Raw genomic sequence first — 21979 nt, 5'->3', positions numbered from 1 at the left:
TGAAATCCATTTGTCATTATATTAAAAAAGCAGTCCCAAAAAAGGGGAACAGCCAGTTACAAACATTAAAAGATCTCATTATATGACAAGAAGGCAGGATAGTCAAGTTCCCGTGCCTGAAGACAATCATAAAAAGATTGTCGGAGAGAAGCATGGAAGTAGCGATATATAACAATGGGGGGATCACCAAAGACCCGATGATTGTGATCCTTCCATAGGGTCCAGAGTGCACACACTTTTTTTTAATAGTAAAATCCAGCGTATTTTTATTCTCATAAATTTACAAGATGGGAAGTCTCCAAAATAGAGAGTATCCCAAAAGAAACATAAAAAGAAAAGCTCTATGCAAGAAGCATGGATGTCACCCTCATGGCAGGCATCATATAAGGATTGCCGCAATGAGGCTCGGAAAGATTCATATGACTTATGAATCTGGCGACCCAAGTATGCCAAATTATGCTGATTCCAGATTGTCCAAAGAGCCCAAAATCTGACCCATGAGAGAAATAGTGAATAATGTGACAAGGACCTCATATATCTTCCAAATAACCAAAAATGTTTCCCAAATTTGTGGCTCGGGAAACGGAGTCGAAGATGATTTGAAATTCTTCCAAGGAGGTTCCTAGAACACGGGCAGTGCCAAAGCAAATGAGGGACAGTCTCTGAAGGAGCTCGACATCGTAAACATGTGGATGGTGCAATGTGACGTTTGGAAAGTGCGATTCCCACTGACAAAGTGCCGGTCATGCATCTCCAAAGAAAAAGTCATTGTTTCAAAGGCATTTTACACTTTCATAATATCCGGAGATTCTTCCGCCACCATGAAAGGGGCTTCCTGATATGCCACAGAGTATTAGCATATTGCTGAATCCATGGAGCAGGCTGAAGAAGTCTGTAGGCTTTGATGGAGGTCAAGAGAGGCAGAGGAATAGGATGAGAGCATGTAGCAGAGGGTTGCAATTGCCAATCCATAAGCCTGTCTGTGCCAGCCACAGGAGGAACAGGGAGAAGAGGATGTAACAAATCAGCAATTTTCTTCCATATCAGCCTATGATGCATTCCCAATGCATAGGAAGCAGTGGCCTGAGGAAAAGATAGGACATAGCCCTGATCATCTACCACATCATTTATGTATCTAATTCTCAATTTCAAGAGATTATATGCCCGAACAGGTTCCTGTAAAGCAAGTGGAATGTCAAAGATGGCACTCCTATGAATACTTTCTTTCCTCATCGAGTTTGTCCCCGAGCAGTTATCGGGAGCCCATTTGACCTTAGAAAGTACTTGTTTCCAGTCAAGTATCAGAGCAGTAGAGAAAGGACAGCCAGGTCTCTTCCCTACAAATCTCCCAATGACAACCTCCCAATGATCAGTAGTCCAATGGCCATATGCCGATGTCCTCATGTCGACACACATGGATGCTATCATACAAGTCCATGGCTGTTGTTGACGGAAAAAAGTATGGAGCATAGTCGCCTTCCTTGCAAGTACATGATATCTTATATTGAGAACATTAAGTCCACCATGCATCCTAGGAGAGCACACCCTTTCCATCTTCATCAATCTCAATGCTTTCACGGCATTTTTTGTCCTCCATAACAGCTCCATAGCTTGAGACATAAAAGCTGAAATATCTCTGGGGGACCAATGTAACAAAGGCAAAAAGAACTGAACATAGGACATTACAATGGACTGTACTATTCTGAGCCTGACATGAAGTGGCCAGGTAGAAATTTTCCAAAATTCCAATTTATGTTGAAGTCTTTGGAAGATCCATTTTAACTGCTGCTTCCTGGTGATATGCCATCCTCTAGGATATCCCAAATGCCTGACTACATCTTTGGAATGCGCCACTTGACCTGGCCAGAGAATAGAATGCCAGTCACATTGTTTCAGAGGAAGCAATTTAGATTTGTCAAAATTGACATACAATCCCGCTGCTAATCCATACAATGATAGGGTGGTCATAAGCATGTGAACTTCCCGGGGAGAATTTTGTGGCATAAAGAAGGAATTATCAGCATATGCTTGTGCCAAAAAAGATGCAGCCCCAGGGATTTTAAGACCAGTCATCTGTCCTGTGTTTGTAAGATGATCAAGATACATCAAGAGGGGATGGGTCGCAATAGCATAGAAGAGAGCACTAAGAGGGCGGCCCTGTCTAACTGATCTCCCCAATGTCCATGACCGAGATAGATGACCCCCAAGAATGCACTGAGAAGTAGAGCCAGAATAAAGCCAATAAACGGCATTTGCTATCTTGGGACCAAAGCCCAACTTTGTCATGATTTGAGAGATAAAATCCCATTGAACAGTGTCAAATGCCTTAGCAATGTCTACCTGCAATATGAGCACATCTTGATGCGAGTACTTAGCATATTCAATTGCAGTCAATGCATTTGAGATATTGTCATGGATTTGTCTTCGCGGCACAAACCCATACTGATGAGGATGAAGGCCCGCATTCAATATCCCGTGAAGCCTATACACAATCATTTTGGCAATGAGTTTGTAAACTACAGGCATCAAAGTAATAGGCCTCCGATCTGACATATGATCACACAGATGTTTTTTGGGCACAAGTTTGATTATGCCATGCTTCCAAAGGGGCAGCAAGTGATTTTCTTGCCAAGCAACATTGATCATTTGCAAAAGGACATCTTTCAGATCATCCCAAAAAGAAATATAAAATTCCACCGTAAGACCATCCCAACCAGGGGACTTGTGTTTGCTGAGGTGGGACAATGCATTATCAAGTTTTGTGTCAGTAAAAGGTCTCTCCAATGTAAGTGCATCATCTAGTTCCACTATCTCAGAAACATATTGAACAAATTCAATCCTTGCATCAGTCACTTGATTTGATGGGGAACCAGGAGCAGAGAACAATTGCTGGAAATAATTTTGGCATTCATCTTGGAGATCAGAGAAAGAGTGCGTCCAAGAGCCATCTATCTTCCTTACCCTTAGACATGAGTTTTTCTTTCGAGTAGCATGCAGGCCCTGGAAGAAGGCTTTTGATGAGCAGCCCTTATCCATGAGAGGCTTCATTCTTGCTCTGATCTACCATTTGTGCAATTTCCTCTGATCACACACACTTTTTTTTTGTGGGAAGAAATCTTTTATTTCTGTAGAGTAATTACATTCATAGTTACTTCAAAAACGAAGTAGCTACTACTCAACTAAAGATCTCAGTATAAGCTGTATACACATCTTGATCAATCAAACGAGTCTGAAAACAATCGTAGAATGATTGTTGCAGAGATCGTTTGAAAAAAAGAAAGGATGAAAATAGTGGATCACCAAAGACTCTATGATTTCTATCCATCCATAAAGTCCATAGTGTCCAATAGCGCACCCATACAAAAAATAAATCAAAACCCTGTCTCTGTGGATGAAAGCCAAACAACCAAAAAAATCTGCCAAAAGTAACAGTAGGAAATCGCTGTCGAAGCCTCTGTCTGATGAGGGCAATGAGATCAGAAGTATTTGGACATGACCAAAAGATGTGAAAAACTGATTCAGTAGAGTGCTGGCATCTGTGACAAACAGCTGAAGCAATACGTCTGTGTGCGAGTAATGGTCCGGATGGAAAAATGCCAAGGAGAACTCGCCACAGGAAAAGCTGTTGTCGAAGAGAGACTTTGTAATGCCAAAGGAGACGTAGCCTTTTTCTCCACCACTTCATTGGACGATCCATATGCCAAACAGTATTTGCTCTGTGGGAAATCCAAGGTGGAGGTAATAACACTTTATACAGTGATGACACTGTGATATGTGAAAGCTTCAAAGGACGGGCGTATAAGGAAGGAGAGCATAAAATCCAATCCTCAAGCCGATTCTGAAGTTCCAAATGAGGTACCGGCAAGTACGGTTGGAGCATTGCTGAAATTCTATGCCATAAAGGACGATAATGAGCTCCCAAGCCATATTTGCGAGCAGCCATAGAAAAGGATAAAATTGTGCCGTCATCCTGAAGTACATCCGCCACAGATGATATGCCTTTGAAGGAGAGAAAATAAGAACGTCGGGGTTCTTGTATGGCCAAAGGAGGGTGGAATACTTTAGACCAAAAAATATTCTCTGCCCTCAAAGAGTTGCCCGAGAGAGAGTCCCTGCCATGCCATTCCAAGTGAGATAGAATGTGTTTCCAATCAAGAAGCAGACGAGAGACAAAAGGGCATCCTCTGATCTTGCCTTGGATAGAGCCAAATAAAAAATCCCACTGAGTAGGCTGCCAATTCCCAAAGGCAGATGTATGAAGATGTAATAAGAGAGAGCGGATCATGAAAGCCCAAGGCTGATTTCCTTGCATAAACTGTATCATCATTTTCCCTCTGTGAGCAAGTAAATGCATTTGAATATTGAGAATGTTCAGACCCCTGTGCATCTTTGGAGAACAGAGACGATGCATAGAGAGTAATCTGAGACTTTTCTTGCCATGTTTTGAACTCCAGAAAATTTCCATGATAGCCGACATAAAAGAGACCAGATCTGCCTTAGTGAACATAGTGAGAGGCAGATAAAATTGTATGTAGGCTATCAAAATGGATTGTGTAATTCGCAGACGAACATGTAATGGCCAAGTTGCAAGCTTCCAATATTCAAGTTTCGCCCTTAACTTTACTAGCACCCAATCAGTTTGTTGTGAACGGGTGAGTCCCCAGCCTAGAGGATAACCAAGATGTCGAATGAATTGAGACGCGGGGACAATTTCCCCAGGCCACAGAAGGTTGTGCCATGCCTGTGCATGTAACGGCAGCAATTTTGATTTCTGAAAATTTACCCGAAGGCCAGCAGCCAATCCATATGTAGAAAGAGCATGCATAATCATGGACAGATCAGCCCGAGTATTTTTTGGAGTAAAAAATGAATCATCAGCATATGCCTGAGCAATCGTGCTGCGACTGCCAAGAATCTCCAAATCGTGCAACTGGTCAGTGTCCACAAGGTGATCCAGATATTGAAGTAGTGGATGAGTGGCTATGGCAAAAAGTAAAGCACTCAAGGGACATCCTTGCCTGACAGAGCAAGCAAGAGTCCAGGATGGAGAAATATCTCCTGAAAGTATGCAGGCAGCTTCACTATCTTGATATAGCCAAGTGATGAGTTGCTGCATTTTTGTGCCAAAACCCAATGCCTGCATAGTCGATGAAATAAAATCCCACTGAACAGTATCAAAGGCTTTGGCAATATCAACTTGCAATAACAAAACATCCTGTCGTGTGTATTTGGCATATTCAATTCCAATGTAGGCATTAGCAATGTTATTTGTGATATGCCTACGCGGGACAAAGCCATATTGAGCAGGATGCAACCCATCATGTAAAAACCCCTTTAGCCGATCAACAATCATTTTGGTAGTGACTTTGTAAATTACGGGCATAAGAGTGATAGGTCTCCAATCTGCCAAAGACTCACAAATTTGTTTTTTGGGAAGGAGTTTAACAAGACCTCTCTTCCATGTGTCTGGCATTTTCTGATTTTGCCACGCAGCATTCACCATATATAGCAATGAATGCTTCAAAATAGGCCAGTATGCTAGAAAAAACTCGACTGTTAAACCATCCCATCCTGGGGATTTCCATCTGCCACATGATTTGATCGCATCTGACAGTTGCCTCTCAGTAAAGGGGTCCTCCAATTCCAAAGCTTGAGTAGGGGAAATGATAGGAGAAACATGTTGCAACAGTAAATTTCGTGCAAGCAAAATCTGTTGTGAGGGAGGAGCTGTAGAGCCAAATTGCTGAGAGAAATGATGCACACAAACAGAGGCAAGCTGTGACCGTGAAGTAGTCCATGATCCATCGGGCATAAGCACTCTGCAAATTTCTGTTTTGATTCTCCTCTGATGTAAACTTTTGAAAAATTCTTTGGAAGAGCAACCTTTATCTGTGAAGGCTCTTTGTCTTGCTCTAGTCTCCCATTTTGCCAGTTTCCTGTGATCATTTAGTTTAAGACAATGTCTAGCTTGGCATAGTGTTGTTTGCTCATGCATGGACAACGAACGATGATGACTGATTTCAGTGAGATCTTGACAAGTAGATTCGGCCCGAGCAATGGTTTCCCTCAGAGTCTTCATGTAAGACTTGCCATAATCTCTAATCACCACTTGCATTTTAGAAATAAAAGAATCCCAGACACCATCAACATGAAGATGGCTGGTAGAGGAAAGACAATGAGCTGCTTCAGTAACCATGGCCTTGAAGTCAGCATGTTGCAAATAACTATTGTTTATAAGTAGATGTCTCCTTTGTGGCAATCTATCATCTGGCATATCATGAAAAGATAACCGCAGCCATAGCGGTGCATGCTCTGAATGCACAAAGGCATAGTCAATCCACATTTTGCATGTGAGATCCCCATTTTGTTGGGGAGCTACACTATACCATCGATCCAGACGTGCCTGGTAAGCGGAAAGAGCATTATGTTGAAAAGTGTAGCCCGGTGACAAAGGCTGCAATTCCTTCCAAAGGTCAACCGGATCCAAATGCAAAAGTAGTTGAGACCATGCATGCCTTTCAGGAGATAACATATGGTCATGTCTGGAGGTGTTGTCTCCCTGTTGTGGAGCATTATTGAAATCCCCACATATGTAGGCATGATATCTCCACAGATATTGTTGCATGGCATCCCAAATTTTCGTTCTTTCTCTAGAGGACTGAGGTGCATAAACTGAAGCAAATTCATAACACCTCTCCTCTAATAATGCATTGGAGAACAAGCCATCTGCCTTTGTTGTCATTTAATGCAATGACTGGTTGAAGCTCATGTTTGATCAGAAGGACAACCCCTGAGAAAGAGTGCTCCCCAGCATAGAAAATATCATATCCAGAATAGTGTCCTGTCTTGCCTGCATAAATATGTTGGTTGTGCTCTTGTAATGCCACTATGTCAGGCTGAAATCTGTTGATGTACAGCCACACAGATTTCCATTTCCTACTGTCACACATGCCCTGGACATTGAGTGTAAAACATTTGATGTGAGCAGTCATATGTATAGGTATTTATAGCAATGTAACAACTATGTACAGCAGCAAAATTTATGAGGTCAGCCTTGCATTTCTATCTCAGGGTCGAGGCCTAGCCCCTGAGAAGAAGTAGCCACCTAAGAAGTAGACAGCAAAGCAGCAACCTCTTCTTCAGGGAAGAGTGTTCTGCTGGCTGTTACTGCAGCCCATGTAATCCCAATTCCTGTATTTATCTCTGGGGTATTTCCGCTAGAAGATGCACCATTCCAAGTGCGGGGGGGTGGAATTCTTCGAGCATAAATAACTTTTCTGGGACTTTGCCAGCCATCAGTTGAAGGTTGCTGTCCTTTAGTCGAGGATGGAATAGTAGGAGGTGAATGTGAAGTGAGATTCCCATTGGGAGGCACTGGAGCTTTGCCTTTCTCCTGACTCCCAGAAGGCTGTCTACTGCTTTTATTTTTGTTGACAACTGGAGTAGGGTTATCTTTGGTAGGCATGTGAACTGGCAAAGTGGTACGAGGCATTTTGTGCTGATTCATTGGACACTGTGAAGCCATGTTTCCAAACTTTTTGCATTCAAAACAGGCCCCTGCAAATAAGCCCCATTTGAGTTTATAAAAAGCACTGCCCATGTTCACATTATTCACCGTGACTGAATAAGAGTCCGGTGTGGGATTATCAGTATCCCAGAGAATGCAAAATCTGTTTGAGTTGCCATTTGGCCGTGGTGTGGCAAACCACTTTACCTAAAGATGCTGCAATTTTAGGCAAAAGTGAGGCCATACATTGTGGGAAGTCAACAACCTCAACCCAAACCGGGCATCTGTGTCGGATTAAAGCTTGAAAGTCCCGTGTGGGAGACCATGGCAATACATGCACCATTTGCTGCCCAAAAAAGAGAGGCGAGTGTTCCAAAAGCATTTGTCTGTGGATCTCATCCACCATGATAACCTCAAAAAAGCCCCTGGCTGCATAGTGTACTTTACGAACAAAAGAGCCAGCCAATGTGCGTGTCAGCCAGTTGCCTATCTCTGCAGCAGGTGGCATCCGGCCTGGAAAAAATAATATGACTGCATTCTTAGCATATTCTCTGACTGGATCCACAATTTCATCAACCTCAACCATGGCCAACTGAAGGAATCGAGTCTTTCCATTCTTTTCCCGTATCTGCAAATCCTTCATGCATGACATCATATACTAGTTGAGCCTCAAGAGTGTCATGCACCGGGTCATGCTGACCCTCAACCTGCTTTTGCTTCTTGTAGGGAGCTGAACGCTCTTTTTGAAACGTTTTTTCATATGAGTATTCTGCCATAACTTTGTAAGAAGGGGAGCTTGGGAATGAAGTACCTGTAAAGGGGTAGTGAAAGCCAAAAAAACCAGTCCCAAAGAAGTATCCACAGGAAGCCCACAAGGGAGGGGGAGAAGAGTATAGCTAGTGAGGAGAAAAGTAGAGGGAAAGGTAAGATTTTGGTGAAAAAAAACAGGGCTGTTCGGGAAGACACCGAAGCAAAGAAACCCCAAAAGCTTGTACGGCAAGAGGTACTGGGCTGTACGGACGACGATGAGCTGTGCTGAAGTATGTACGGGTTGCACGGGGGGGAGGCTGACTGTATGGGAATACGGAGTTGGTACGAAATCGTACGGACGCCGTACGACGACCGTACAATGTACGGACGAGGCTGCGCAGGGTTCTTGGCGAGGACGATATACAGAAACGCATACACCTCACTGAAATCACACAAATATACCGTGAACAATGCACACACATCAAGGGGACTGTACAATAGACCAGAAGAGCAGCAACAAAGGCAAGCCTATACGGAGCAGCTGAGGCGGGCTGGGACCTGTACGGAAACGGCCGTACGACCTGTACGGGTAGCCGTACATGTGGTATGGGAGACAGCAAAGGTCGCAACGGTGGCTGGAGGCACCGGACTCTGACGGGCAACGAGCTCTCACACCTGCTCTCTCCTCCTCGACGCTACACCACATCGACACACACTATATCTCTGATCTCAGACACAGACACACACACACACACACACACACACACACACACACCCTTTTTTTTGGGGGGGGGGTGAAAAATTGATTTGCTTTATATTACAAAATCACCATCCCAGTAGGATGATGGAAAATACATCAAGAGAAAACCTCAACACACACACACACACACATTTTTTTAAAAAAGATTTATCTTTTATATTACAGAGTCACAATCCCAAAGCAGAATGTGCTCAAGTACATCAAGAGAAGATTTCACGATATGACAAATATACATCATGATCAAAAGTCCCTATTTGCAAGCAATCAAAAAAAGATTGCTGCAAAGAGTGCCTGAAGAAAGAGTATAGGGGGAAAAAGGGATCACCAAAGACTCTACGGTTTCTATCTTTCCAGAGAGTCCATAGTGCCCAATATGGAACCCATACAAAAAACAAATCAAAACCCTGTCGGTGTGGACGAATCCCAAATAACCAGAAGGTTTTTCCAAAAGCGCGTGCACACACACACTTTTTTTTTTTGGGGGTGAGAATTTTGTCTTTATATTACACATCCCAAAGCAGGATGTGGTCAAATACATCAAGAGAAGATCTCAATATAGGACAAATATACATCTTGATCTATAGACCCTGTTTGCAGACACTTATTTCTTTACACGCTTTTTTTGGTGAAACCATTAACTATAAAATTAACATGAAATCAATGTACATGACATTAGACTCCAAAAGAGAGCCTAATGGAAGAACTCAAAAACAGTCAGAAAACACTTCAAGGCTAGTAGCATCCAAGTCCCTCGCAGCATAACTATCATATAAAGATTGCTTGAGGGACATTCTGAAGAAAGCATATGCCTGAGGAAACTGTTGTCCCATCGTAAAATGCAATCTCTGTGTCCAAATAGTCCATAGTACCCAAAAACGAGCCCAGTGAAAGAAAGGAGGAATGGAGACGTCTGATATGAGAAGCATCCAAACATCCAGAAGAGTTTCCCGAATCTGATAGAGGGAAACCGAAGCCGCAGCAAATGAGAGACATGAGTGATCAATATCCGAGAGTGCGGGCAAGACCAGAACAAATGGGGAACTGTCTCACGGTGATGAGAGCAACGGGGGCAGGAAGAGGAAGCAATACGACGTGCTTCCAATTTACCCCAATGGTAAAAGCTCCCACTATACATCTCCAAAAGAAAAGCCTCTGTTTCAATGGCAATTTAGCTTTCCAAATTTTCTTGAGTTGTGATTGCCACCAAGATAAAGGCCTATTCAAATTCCAAAGAGTGTTGGCATGCTTATCAATCCATGGCGGTGGAAGAAGAAATCTGTAGACCATCGAGGATGTCAAATTATGCATTGAAATTGAACAGGTAGCAGGAGACAAGGAAGTCAGATTCCAGTCCAGTAATCTGTCTTGTACAAACAGCGGAGGAACATGAACAAATGGCTACAACATAGTTGTAAGTATTCTCCAAATGGGCCTATGATGCAGACCCAAGGGGAATGTCCTGCAAGCTTGTGGAAATGAAATCACATAACCATGTTGATCCACCACATCTCCGACAAATCTTATGCCCAATTTCATAAGATTATATGCTTTAATAGGTGCCTGTAAAGCAAGAGGCGATTCAAACACCTTGCATCCAATGGATGCTTTCCAAACGAAGAGAATTACCATGATGGGAGGAAGCACCTGACCATTTAGCATAAGAGAGAATTCTCTTCCAATCATGAATAAAAGCGGTAGAAACAGGACAGCTAGGAATTTTCCCCTTGGACCACCTCTAAATCAGAATTGGAATCGCAATGCTCTAGTCATTTTCAGCATCTCTTTTCTCCTAAGGCTGATTAGTCGACGCAAGTGAATGCAGCTAGGTCTCAATTTCTTATGCATGTTCAGCCTATATTGTCTCGGGAACAGGCTCATGCATTGGAGCAGCCATTTATGCTTAATGAATTGGATGATGCTTTGAGTCATTTACGTAAAGGCAGCTCTCCTGGTGGGGATGGATTGACTGTTGAATTTTTCCGTGCATTTTGGGGTGATCTCAAGGACACTCTTCTTCTTATGATCAATCATGCTTGGGCAAGAACAATCTCTTCCTCCTTCTTGGAAACATGGCCTTGTCAAATTGATCTTATTTCTTTACACGCACACACGCACACACACAGACACACAGACACACACACACACACACTTTTTTTTGGGTGAAATATTTGAGTGCTTTATATGACAAGATAGCTAGCTATCTAGGAAAAACTGCTAAGCTGAAATAGTACATCAAGTGAAAATGTACATGTAGGGCAAATATACATCGTGATCTATGAAACGAGTCTGCAAACAATTGAAGAGCGATTGCTGCAAAGAACGACGGAAGAAGACAAAAGCAGAAAAGATTGGATCACTAAAGACTTTGTGATTCCTAGCTTTCCAAAGAGTCTAGAGTGCCCAGTAGCGAACCCAGGTAAAGAACAAATCAAAGTCTGGCCGTTTAGGATATATTCCAAACAACCAGAAATGCTTCCCAAAAACAACCTGAGAGAATCTCAATCTCAATCTGTCCCGGAGGATGCCCAAGAAATTGTGTGTCTCAGAGCAATGCCAGAAGATATGAGATACAGATTCCTTGGGAGATAAACACCGATGACAGATAGCAGGAGCAATACGTCTTCACACACACTTTTTTTTTAAAGTGAAATCTTTTATTTCTGCGTGGGAAACCCCAGAAAGAGGTAAAAACCCACCAATAAGTACAAAGGAAAAATTTACAAGTAAAGCCTCAGAGCAAAAGTCATGAGGCAGCCAAGTAAAAAGTTACAAGATCAAATTGGAGGAGGATCAAACACAACATCCTCCAGTTTCAGATTGTTGCTTTGTCAAAATTGATGCAGTGAAGAAACTGCACCAATTGCTTTGTAAAAAGAAACATCTGCATCCTGAACAGAAAGAGACTCTGGCACAGTCTTCACAGGCATAAGAACTTGATTAATATCTGTACTCTTTGAAGAAGGAGCATCTGACGAAAGAGGTGCATTAGATATGTTATGACTCATCATGTCAGCTTCAATCGGGGTATCAACCTGAGAGAGAGCATGTGCAACATCCTCTAAGATCCCCTCTGCAAGGGGCACATCCATATCCTGAGGAGGAGGCTGATGGTGCTCAAAAAGGGTGCAATCCTGAGCTTCTTTAGCAACAGAAAGATTGGCCTGTGATTTATCTATCTTCCTCTAGTAGTGCTTCGGAGCAGTAGAAGAAGGCTTCTCCGGTGAAGCTATAGCAGAAACTGGAGGAAAAGGGAGAGTAACCTTGATAGTAGTTGAAGGAGCAGGAGGAGTGGTCTTGGATGCAGAAGGACAATCACGTGTAAAATGACCAACTTGACGGCACCGATAACATGCTGTAGGGAAAGAGGCAAAATGCAGCCTGATGCGCATCGGATGGGCAAAGCCCAAATCAAGATCCAGAGTAGAGGGCACAGGCTGCATCATATCCCATAAAATACAAAGTCGAACATCTCGGGTAGCATGCAAAAACTCGTCTCGAAACATGAAGAGGCCTCCCCAGAAGCGTTGCAAGAGTAGGAAGATGCTGAAGAAGAGGCATAGGCAACGCTTTGAGGGTAATCCAGACCGGAGAGTGAGTCAGAAGAGAGGCTGACGGATCAAAAAGCGGATCCTAGGGCATCACATAAGCGAAAAAACCAGCCTAGCACGAGTAACAAGGCTCTCCACCACATCAAATGAAGAGCAGTGGGCATAATAAAAACCTTTGCCCAGAAAGACAAAGGAGGAGATGCAATACTCACCCACTGCAACTTCAGCCCAACGACGAGGTTGAGCTGTAGATAAAACCCTGCCCATAAAATAGAGAGAGACCCCAAACTGTTGAGCCTGTCGAAGACCGGAAACTAGAAGGGCGGGATCCAAAGAACAAATAAAAGGGGAAGCCGATGGAGGAACATATGTGCAAGAAGCAGAACACAACTTGTGAAGAAGGTCCAGCTGGAGTGAAGAAGAAGGACCATCCGCAAAATCGAGCTTCGCAGATTTGACAAAATGCGAGGGAACCTCCGAATAAAGACACGTGTAGGAGGAGAGGCAGAAGGAGGAACTGATGTAGAGAACACAAAAGATCCATCAGTTGGAGCAACGGGGAAAAGGGGGGGAGATATAGCAGGAAAAGGCTGAGGGGGAGAGGGCTGCTGCAGTTGCTGAAAGGACTGTGAAGCAGGATCAAGGACAGACGACGGCTACACAAAGGACGAGCTTGGTACGAAATTTACAGGCTGTACCAAAAGGCTGCGCAAGGAAGAGGAAATCGGGCCAAAATCTGCAGGAAAAGAACCTTGCAAAGACGATTGTACAACCTGTACGGACGGCCGTACAACAAGTACGGATGTTGTAGTAGAATAAATAGAATCGGTGGTGCTGAAGACAGACTGTGCAGAGAGCACGGACTGCCGTACAGCCCCAAGCTGTACGGACAGGGGAAAGGCGACTGGACAGTGGAGGTAAGTACAGAAGGTACGGCTGAAGCAGCCTGTACGGACGGAGTAGACAAGGACAAAGGTATGGACGCGAGGATATCAGGCTGAAGACAGACTGTGCAGAGAGCACGGACTGCCGTACAGCCCCAGGCTGTACGGACAGGTTATGGAAAGGCGACTAGACGGTGGAGGTAAGTACAAAAGGTACGGCTGAAGCAGCCTGTACGGACGGAGCAGAAAAGGACAAAGGTACGAATGCGATGATATCAGGCTGTACGGACAGCGGGAAGGAGGAAAAAGGTACGGTTGAGGACGAAGGTTGGTACGGACGGGGGGGGAGGAGTAGTAGAAACCTCCATCACACACACACACACACACACTTTTTTTTTTTGTGGAATCTTTGAGTCATTATATTACAAAGAAGCTATCCCAGAAAGGGAGAGCTTTAATACATCAAGAGAAAATCTCACTGTAGGACAAATATACATCATGATCAAAGACAAGCAATCAAAAAGCGATTGTTGCAAAGAGTGTTTGAAGAAAGAAAAAGTAGAAAAAATAGGATCACACACACTTTTGTTGTGTGGAATTTTTGATTCATTATATTACAAAGAAGCTATCCCAGAAAGGGAGAGCTATAATACATCAAGAGAAAATCTCACTGTAGGACAAATATACATCATGATCAAAGATACGAGATTGCAAGCAATCAAAAAGCGATTGCTGCAAAGAGTGTGTGAAGAAAGAGAAAGTGGAAAAAACAGGATCACCAAAGACCCTATGATTACGATCCTTCCAGAGAGTCCAGAGTGCTCAGTACCAAACCCAAACAAAAAAGAAATCAAACTCCTGTCTGGGTGGATGTACTCCAAAAAGCCAGAAGAACTTGCCAAAAGCAATCTGAGGAAACCGAGCTCTCACCCAAGGAAGTCCAAGAAAGCACGAGAGGAAGGACAATGCTAAAAGAGATGAGGCAGTCTCTCTCGAAGCCAGACATCTGCGACAAATAGAGGAAGCAATATGTCGTCATGCCAAGAGCTGTCCATGAGGAAGAACACCCAACAAAGCTCTCCACAAGAAAACCTGCTGACGAAGAGGAATCTTAGAATGCCAAATCTGTCTCAAACGTCTCCGCCACCATTTCACAGGACGATGAAAATGCCAAAGCTGATTTGCCTTTTGCGAGATAAATGGCAAAGGAAGTAGAACTTTATAAAGAGAAGAGACAGTAATATGTGGAAACTGTAGAGGACGGTATGACAAGCCCACATAAGAAAGTGTCCAGTCTTGAAGACGATCCTGTAGATGCAATGGAGGAACCGGCTGAAAAGGCTGGAGCATCAAAGTAATCTTATGCCAAAGTGGATGATAATGCATTCCAAGGCCAAATTTGGCAGCGGGGGAAAGTAAGGGGAATTCCAGCATCATCAACAACATCCTGAACCAAAGGAATCCCCTTGAGACTCAAAAATATGAACGTCGAGGCTCTTGCAAAGCCAAAGGAAGGGCGAACACCCTAGACCAATGTATACTTTCAGCTCTAAAAGAGTTGCCCTGCAAGGAATCACTGCCATGCCAATCCAAGTGAGAAAGGATATGTTTCCAATCCATCAACAAATGGGAAACCAAAGGACAGCCGGGGATTTTGCCTGTCACAGAACCAAAAAGAAACTCCCACTGGGAAAGCTGTCCCACTGGGAAAGCTGCCAATGACCAAAAGCTGGAGATTCAACATGCAAGAGTAAATGACGAATCATGGCAGCCCATGGTTGAGAACCTTGGAAAAACTGCAGCATGAGTTTCCCCTTATGGGCAAGAATGTGCAGATGGATATTAAGAATATTAAGACCTCCATGCATCTTTGGAGAACAAAGCTGTTGTCCTGGAAGCAAACGCAAGCTTTTTTGGACATGGCGAGAACACCAGAAGATTTCCAGCACCTCAAACATAAAAGAGGCAAGATCAGCCTTGCTGAACATAATAAGAGGCAAGTAGAATTGAATATACGCCATCAGAATAGATTGCACAATTCGAAGACGAACATGCAGAGGCCAAGTTGCCATTTTCCAGTACTCCAGCTTTTTCTTGAGAGCTGTGAGATTCCAATCAGATTGTTGACGAGGAGAAAGTGTCCAACTCAAAGGATAGCCAAGATGACGAACCAATTGAGTTGGTGGGATGATTTCTCCAGGCCATAAAAGAGAGTGCCATTCCTTGGAATGCAAAGGCAAGAATTTTGATTTTTGAAAATTTACATGAAGCCCAGTAGCTAAACCATATAAAGAAAGAGCTTGCATCAGCTCAGAAAGATCCTCCTCTATATTGCGAGGAGTGAAAAAAGAATCATTTGCATAAGCTTGAGCAAGTAGCTAGTCCCTACTATGCGTGATGGAGTTTATGGCTTTCAATGTTATGAGTGGCTATCGTGAGATTGAAACTACACTATGTTGTGTTTTTAGAGGATGAGTTTGGGAATGTTCCTGGATTCATCTAGGTATATGCTTCTGCCGTATTGTGAAGTTTTCATCCAAGTTGTGAAGTTTCACCTTGTGAAGTTTTCGTCCAAGTTGCGGCCTGCTGGTATTGCGATAATTCTTTCTATCTTAAATGGTGCGTTGCCCTATCAGCTAGATTTAGATTTAGATGCTCGTTTGGGAGAGACTAATGAAATCGTTTAGACTTCACAAGCAGTTGTAGCTTGAATGATTTGGACTACTTTTTGATTAGCCTTCTCCTTTAGTGCTAGCCTTCGTCATGGCTGAGTTTGCCCTTCACCTCCGGAGTGCTGACACAAACTCAGTACGAAGACTTTGTATAAATGGATGCTCAAGTATGTGTGGGTGTGTGGATTTGTATGTGTGAGAGCATATTTTTATACTATGGTCTACACCCACTGTTGGGCGCTGATCACGTGAGTGGGGATGTCATAGTAGCTAGTCTCTGCTATGCGTGATGGAGTTTATGGTTTTCAATCTTATGAGTGACTATCGTGAGATTGAAACTGCACTATGTTGTGTTTTTAGAGGATGAGTTTGGGAATGTTCCTGGATTCATCTAGGTATATGCTTCTGCGGTATTAGCAGACATGCAAATTTCACCTTGTGAAGTTTTCGTTGAAGTTGCGGTGTGTTGGTATTGCGATAATTCTTTCTATCTTAAATGGTGCGTTGCCCTATCAACTAGATTTAGATTTAGATGCTCGTTTGGGAGAGACTAATGAAATCGTTTAGACTTCACAAGCAGTTGTAGCTTGAATGATTTGGACTACTTTTTGATTAGCCTTCTCCTTTAGTGCTAGCCTTCGTCATGGCTGAGTTTGCCCTTCACCTCCGGAGTGCCGACAGAAACTCAGTACGAAGACTTTGTATAAATGGATGCTCAAGTATGTGTGGGTGTGTGGATTTGTATGTGTGAGAGCATATTTTTATACTAAGGTTTACACCCACTCTTGGGCGCTGATGATGTTAGTGGGGATGTCATAGTAGCTAGTCCTTGCTATGCGTGATGGAGTTTATGGTGTCCAATCTTATGAGTGACTATCGTGAGATTGAAACTGCACTATGTTGTGTTTTTAGAGGATGAGTTTGGGAATGTTCCTAGATTCATCTAGGTATATTGAGCAAGCAATGGTTTACTATCATGAATTTCTAAACCATGTAGCTTATCCGTATGATCCATGTACTGAAGCATGGGGTGCGTGGCTATAGCATATAGGAGCGTACTAAGTGGACAGCCTTGACGCACCGAGCAACGAAGAGTCCATGCTTCAGAGGTATTCCCAGAAAAGAATACAAGCAGCTTGACTGTCACTATAAAGCCAGTATATGATATTGTGCAATTTCTGCTCAAATCCCAAAGCATGCATTGTCTGAGAGATGAAGTCCTATTGAACAGTATCAAAAGCCTTAGCAATATCAACTTGCAGTAAAAGAACATCGTACTTTGTGTATTTGGCATACTCAATTCCAACATAAGCATTTGTGATATTATTAGTGATATGCCTGCGAGGAACAAAACCATATTGTGCATGATGTAAGCCATCATGCAAGTATCCTTTAATACGATCAACCACCATTTTGATTTTATAATGACAGGCGTAAGAGTAATGGGTCTCCAATCAACTAATGATTCACAAATTTGCTTTTTGGGATGAAGCTTTACTAGCCCTTTATTCCAAGAAACTGGCATATGTTGCTGTTCCTAGGAATGGTTGATCATACACAGCAAAATGGGCTTGAGAAGATCCCAGTATGCAGTAAAAAATCCAGTGTAAGGCCATCCCATCCCGGAGATTTCCATTTACCACATGATCGGACAGTAGTGGTCAATTCTGTTTCAGTGAAAGGGCATTCAAGCTCAAGAGCTTGTGCATGAGAAACAATAGGGAAAACATGCTGCAGTAATTGAGTCTGGGCTGCCAATACTGCTTGAGAAAGAGGATCAGCCTGTCCAAACTGCCTCGAAAAACGATGAACACAAGCTGCAGCAAGTTGAGCTCAAGAGGAAGTCCAATGTCCATCAGAAAGCAAAGTATGACAAATATTGATAGCTTGTTGCTTATGATGTAAGCTCTTAAAAAAACCCTTCGACGAGCAACCTTTATCCAAGAAAGCTCGCTGATGAGCTCTTGTCTCCCATTTGGCAATTTTTCTATGATCACTACTTTGCAAACAATGTCTAGCTTGGCATAAAGATGTGCTTTCTTCAAGAGACAAAGACTGAAAACGAGAGAGTTCAGTCAAAGACTGACAGGTAGATTTTGCCCAAGCAACCATATCCCTCAATGTTTTGAGATAAATTTTGCCATAATCCCGAATAACTGATTGCATACGAGCAACAAATGCATCCCAGGCATAATCAGTATCAATAAAACTCTAAAGGTGAAAGAGGTTGACATGCATCATACACCATGGCCTTAAAATGATCCAAATAGCTATTGTTAACCATGAGGAGCCTTTTGTGTGGAAGCCGATCATCCGGCATGTCATGCAGAGAAATCCTCAAACATAGAGGTGCATGATCAGAATGCACAAATGCATAATCAACTGACAAGGTAGTAGTAAAAGTATCAGAGTGCTGAGGATCAACTCTGTACCACCTGTCCAGTCTAGCTTTGTATGTAGATTGAGCATTGTGCTGGAAAGTAAACCCAGGCAGCAATGGATAAGATGCTGTCCAAAGATCAGTAAAATTGAAATCAAGCAACAATTTAGACTAGCTCTGCCTCTTAGAGGCCAACATATGTGTATGGCCAGATGTATTATCCCTTGGCTGAGGAGCATCGTTGAAGTCACCACAAAGAAAAGCATACTGCCTCCATGGATACCTCTGCATATCTTCCCAAATCTGTCCTCGATGACGGGAGGATTGAGGAGCATAGACAGATGCAAATTCAAAGATATCACCATGTACAATGCATTGCATAAGCATCCATTTGCCTTGTGAATCATTGAAGGCCATAGAGGGCTGAAGATCATGCCTGATCAGAAAGACCACTCCCAAAAAGGAATGCTGTCCAGCATAGAAAATCTCATAACCGTGAAAATGACCATGCTGTCCAGCATACACATGCTGATTATGTTCCTGCAAAGCTACACATCTGGCTGTAAGTGATTGAGATACTCCCAGACTGTCTTTTCTTTAGAAGCATCACACAAACCCTATACATTAAGTGTCAAACATATGAGTTTCGACAGCATATTTACAGATTATGTACAGCAGAGGGAGAACTGAAATCAGGCCTGCATATCAACCTCAAGATCCGGACCCCGGCCCTGAGGTATCACAACTGGTTGAGAAGTGGACAGCAAACCAGCAATATCTTCTTTGGGAAAGAGAGTCCGACTGGCTGTCACAGCTGCCCATGTAATACCCACTCCTGAATTTTCTTTAGGAGTACGACCAGTCGAGGATGCACCATTCCAAGTGCGAGAAGGTAAAGGTCGTCTAGCTGCGAGAGTTTTCCTGGGAGTTTGCCAAACCTCCTGCAAAGTTTTGTCTTTCCCTTTGGGCTGAGAGGTGGAAGGCATAGATGGAGAGGCATTCCCATTGGACACAACAGGTGTCTTGCCTTTTTCCTAAGCTGGAGTAAGAGGCTTGACACCCTTCTGTTTGAGAACGGGCTGACCCATCATTTCTTTAGTAGGCATCTGAGAAGGCATATTTTCCAAAGGCCTTTTATGCATAACAAGAGGGCACTGAGAAGCCATGTGGCCAAACTTCTTACATTCAAAACATGCACGTGCAAACATGCCCCACTTGAGCTTGTAAAAAGCACTGCCCATATCGACCTGATTCACCGTAACAGAATAAGAGTCAGGAGTGGGATGATCAGTATCCCACAAAATGCAAAATTGGTTGGAGTTCCCATTTGGCCGCGGAGGGCACACCACCTTACCCAATGATGCTGCAATTTTGGGTAAGACAGAAGCCAAGCACTGAGGGAAGTCAACCACTTCCACCCATACTGGACAACGATGGCGAATTAAAGCCTAATAATCCTTGGTGGGCGACCAAGGCAAAACATGCACCATCTGCTGCCCATAAAACAAAGGGGAGTGTTGAGCATTTGTTTGTGCAGTTCATCTGTCACAATAACCTAAAAAAACCCTCGAGCAGCATAATGCACTTTTTGAACAAAACAACCACCCAAAGTCCTGGTGAGCCAATTTCCCACATCTGCTACGACAGGCATGCTTCGAAGGACCTTTGGCGCATGAGTGCGAAGGAGCCTTGTGGAAGGAGGAGTGGAACCAATAACCCCCTTACCTCTGTCATATGTAGACAAACGTGCAGGAGAGGGAGGGGGGTGCTGCAAGAACTCGGCATGCTGCATGGCCTCGGCGTGAATCTTCATGGCCTCAGCCACGACTTTGGCATTGTTCTCAAGTAAGGCATGGGTCTTTGCCGAAAGGTTCTCCCTAGGTGAGTGCTCTTGCACATGAACACGTGAAGGGGTAGGAGTAGTCTCATTTGCACATGGAACTAGGACAGGAATGTCTCCTGCCTGAAGAGACGGGTCCGTGACGTAGGCACCCAACGGGGACGACTGAAACATGACGTGCTGACTGTCCTGTCCGTGCTAAAGCAGTACCAGGACGAGAGGCTGATGGTCCTGGCTGTGCTGAAGAAGTACTAGGACGAGAGGCATGTCATGGCTGCAAAGTCGAAGGTCTAGCAGTGCGCGCACTAAAGAAGTACCAAGACGAGAGGCTGATGGTCCTAGCTGCGCTGAAGAAGTACCAGGACGAGAGGCATGTCCTGGTTGTGAAGTCGAAGGTCTAGCAGTGCGTAAAGCGGTAGGAGCTGGTCGTGAGGAAGGTCTAGGTCGGGTGAAGCTATGAGGTGCACTCGTGGATCTTTTAGGTATTTTCTTCTTTCTTTTCCTTGGGCAATCTTTGGCAAAGTGCCCAAGGGTCCTGCAAATCCTACACTGATCCTGTCTCAACTCTCTATTTGAAGAAGGAGCCATTTGGATGCTGAAGCATAATGTGGTCATCCGATATGTTAGGGTCAGAGACATTGATCCTAACACGCGGTACCCCATCAGACCTGACTGCCTCTGCTATTGAAGAAGGCATCTTAGGGAGAGGGGGGATCTCGGTAACCACTCCAAAGGGAGCTCCAATGGAATGTAACAGTTGATAGTACATTTGAGGAAGGTTGAGAAATCTGATGAAGAGTGATGTCGTCCGGCTGTCCTCCTCGACAGGATCAAACCCCAATGAAAAAGGGGTCAAAAAAATCCTCCTGAAGCTCAGTGCTAACGGGCTAGCTTGAAGCATTGTACTTGCTACCTCCAAGGAGTCAAAAACAATCTGGAAGAAACCTCGTCTAATTAGACAAACATCTGTGACGTGTCTTGCGAGGTCTCCAGGTAGAGCGGCGAGCATCCAGTCCCTGGCCTGTAACCTGGAAGGGTGGGACACCATGGATGCAAGCAAAGAGCGATGTCGAGGTCTCCTTCTCTGTATCTTTTTTGAGCTGCTGCAACTTGTCTTTTGAGAAAATGATGGTTTTCGCGGCCGGTGGAAGCGGGCAGGGATTGGTTGAAGGCGGAGCCATCGTCAATCGAGGTGGGAAGGCTGACTTGAACACTGTTGAGCTCCATCCAACTAAAAATGCTGCGTGTGAAGGCTGAGGGGAGAGAAGGGGATGAAGAATGCGGGAGGAGGAGGAGCTAGGCAAGGAGGGAGAGGAGGATGAGACAGCCTGAGGGGGGTGGAGAGAAGGCCCTTGGGGGGGCAGAAGTGGCGCAGGGGAGGAGGAGACCTGCGGGGGAGGTAGAAGTGCCGCAGGGGAGGAGAAGGCCTGCGGGGGAGGGAGTAACTGGCCGGTGGGAAGAGAAGGCCAGCGGGGGAGGTAGGAGCAGGTCGGCGGGGAGAGGAGGGACAGCGGGAGAGGGAGGAGCAGGCCGGCGAGGAGGGGGAGCTGGCTGGCGAGGAGAGAGGCTGACGGAGGGGGAAGGTAGCGGAGGGCAGGCTGAGGGCGGAGGCTAGAGGTAGCGGAGAGCCAGGGAGCA

The 21979-nt window shown here is 44.2% G+C and overlaps 1 protein-coding gene across 1 annotated transcript in view; it reads left to right on the top strand.

The window, feature by feature from the left end:
• Positions 1-21979, top strand: part of LOC147889161 (protein unc-13 homolog) — a 224734-nt gene that overhangs the window by 56553 nt on the left and 146202 nt on the right. The gene's annotated exons all lie outside the window — the stretch shown is intronic.

Source organism: Dipteris shenzhenensis, chromosome 20, assembly GCF_047967505.1.
Source record: "Dipteris shenzhenensis isolate YYH24624 ecotype China chromosome 20, Dip_SZ_1.0, whole genome shotgun sequence".
NCBI classification, from domain to species: Eukaryota; Viridiplantae; Streptophyta; class Polypodiopsida; order Gleicheniales; family Dipteridaceae; genus Dipteris; species Dipteris shenzhenensis.
The sequence above is the reverse complement of the archived record's forward strand: the minus strand, read 5'-3'. Positions and strand labels throughout refer to the sequence as shown.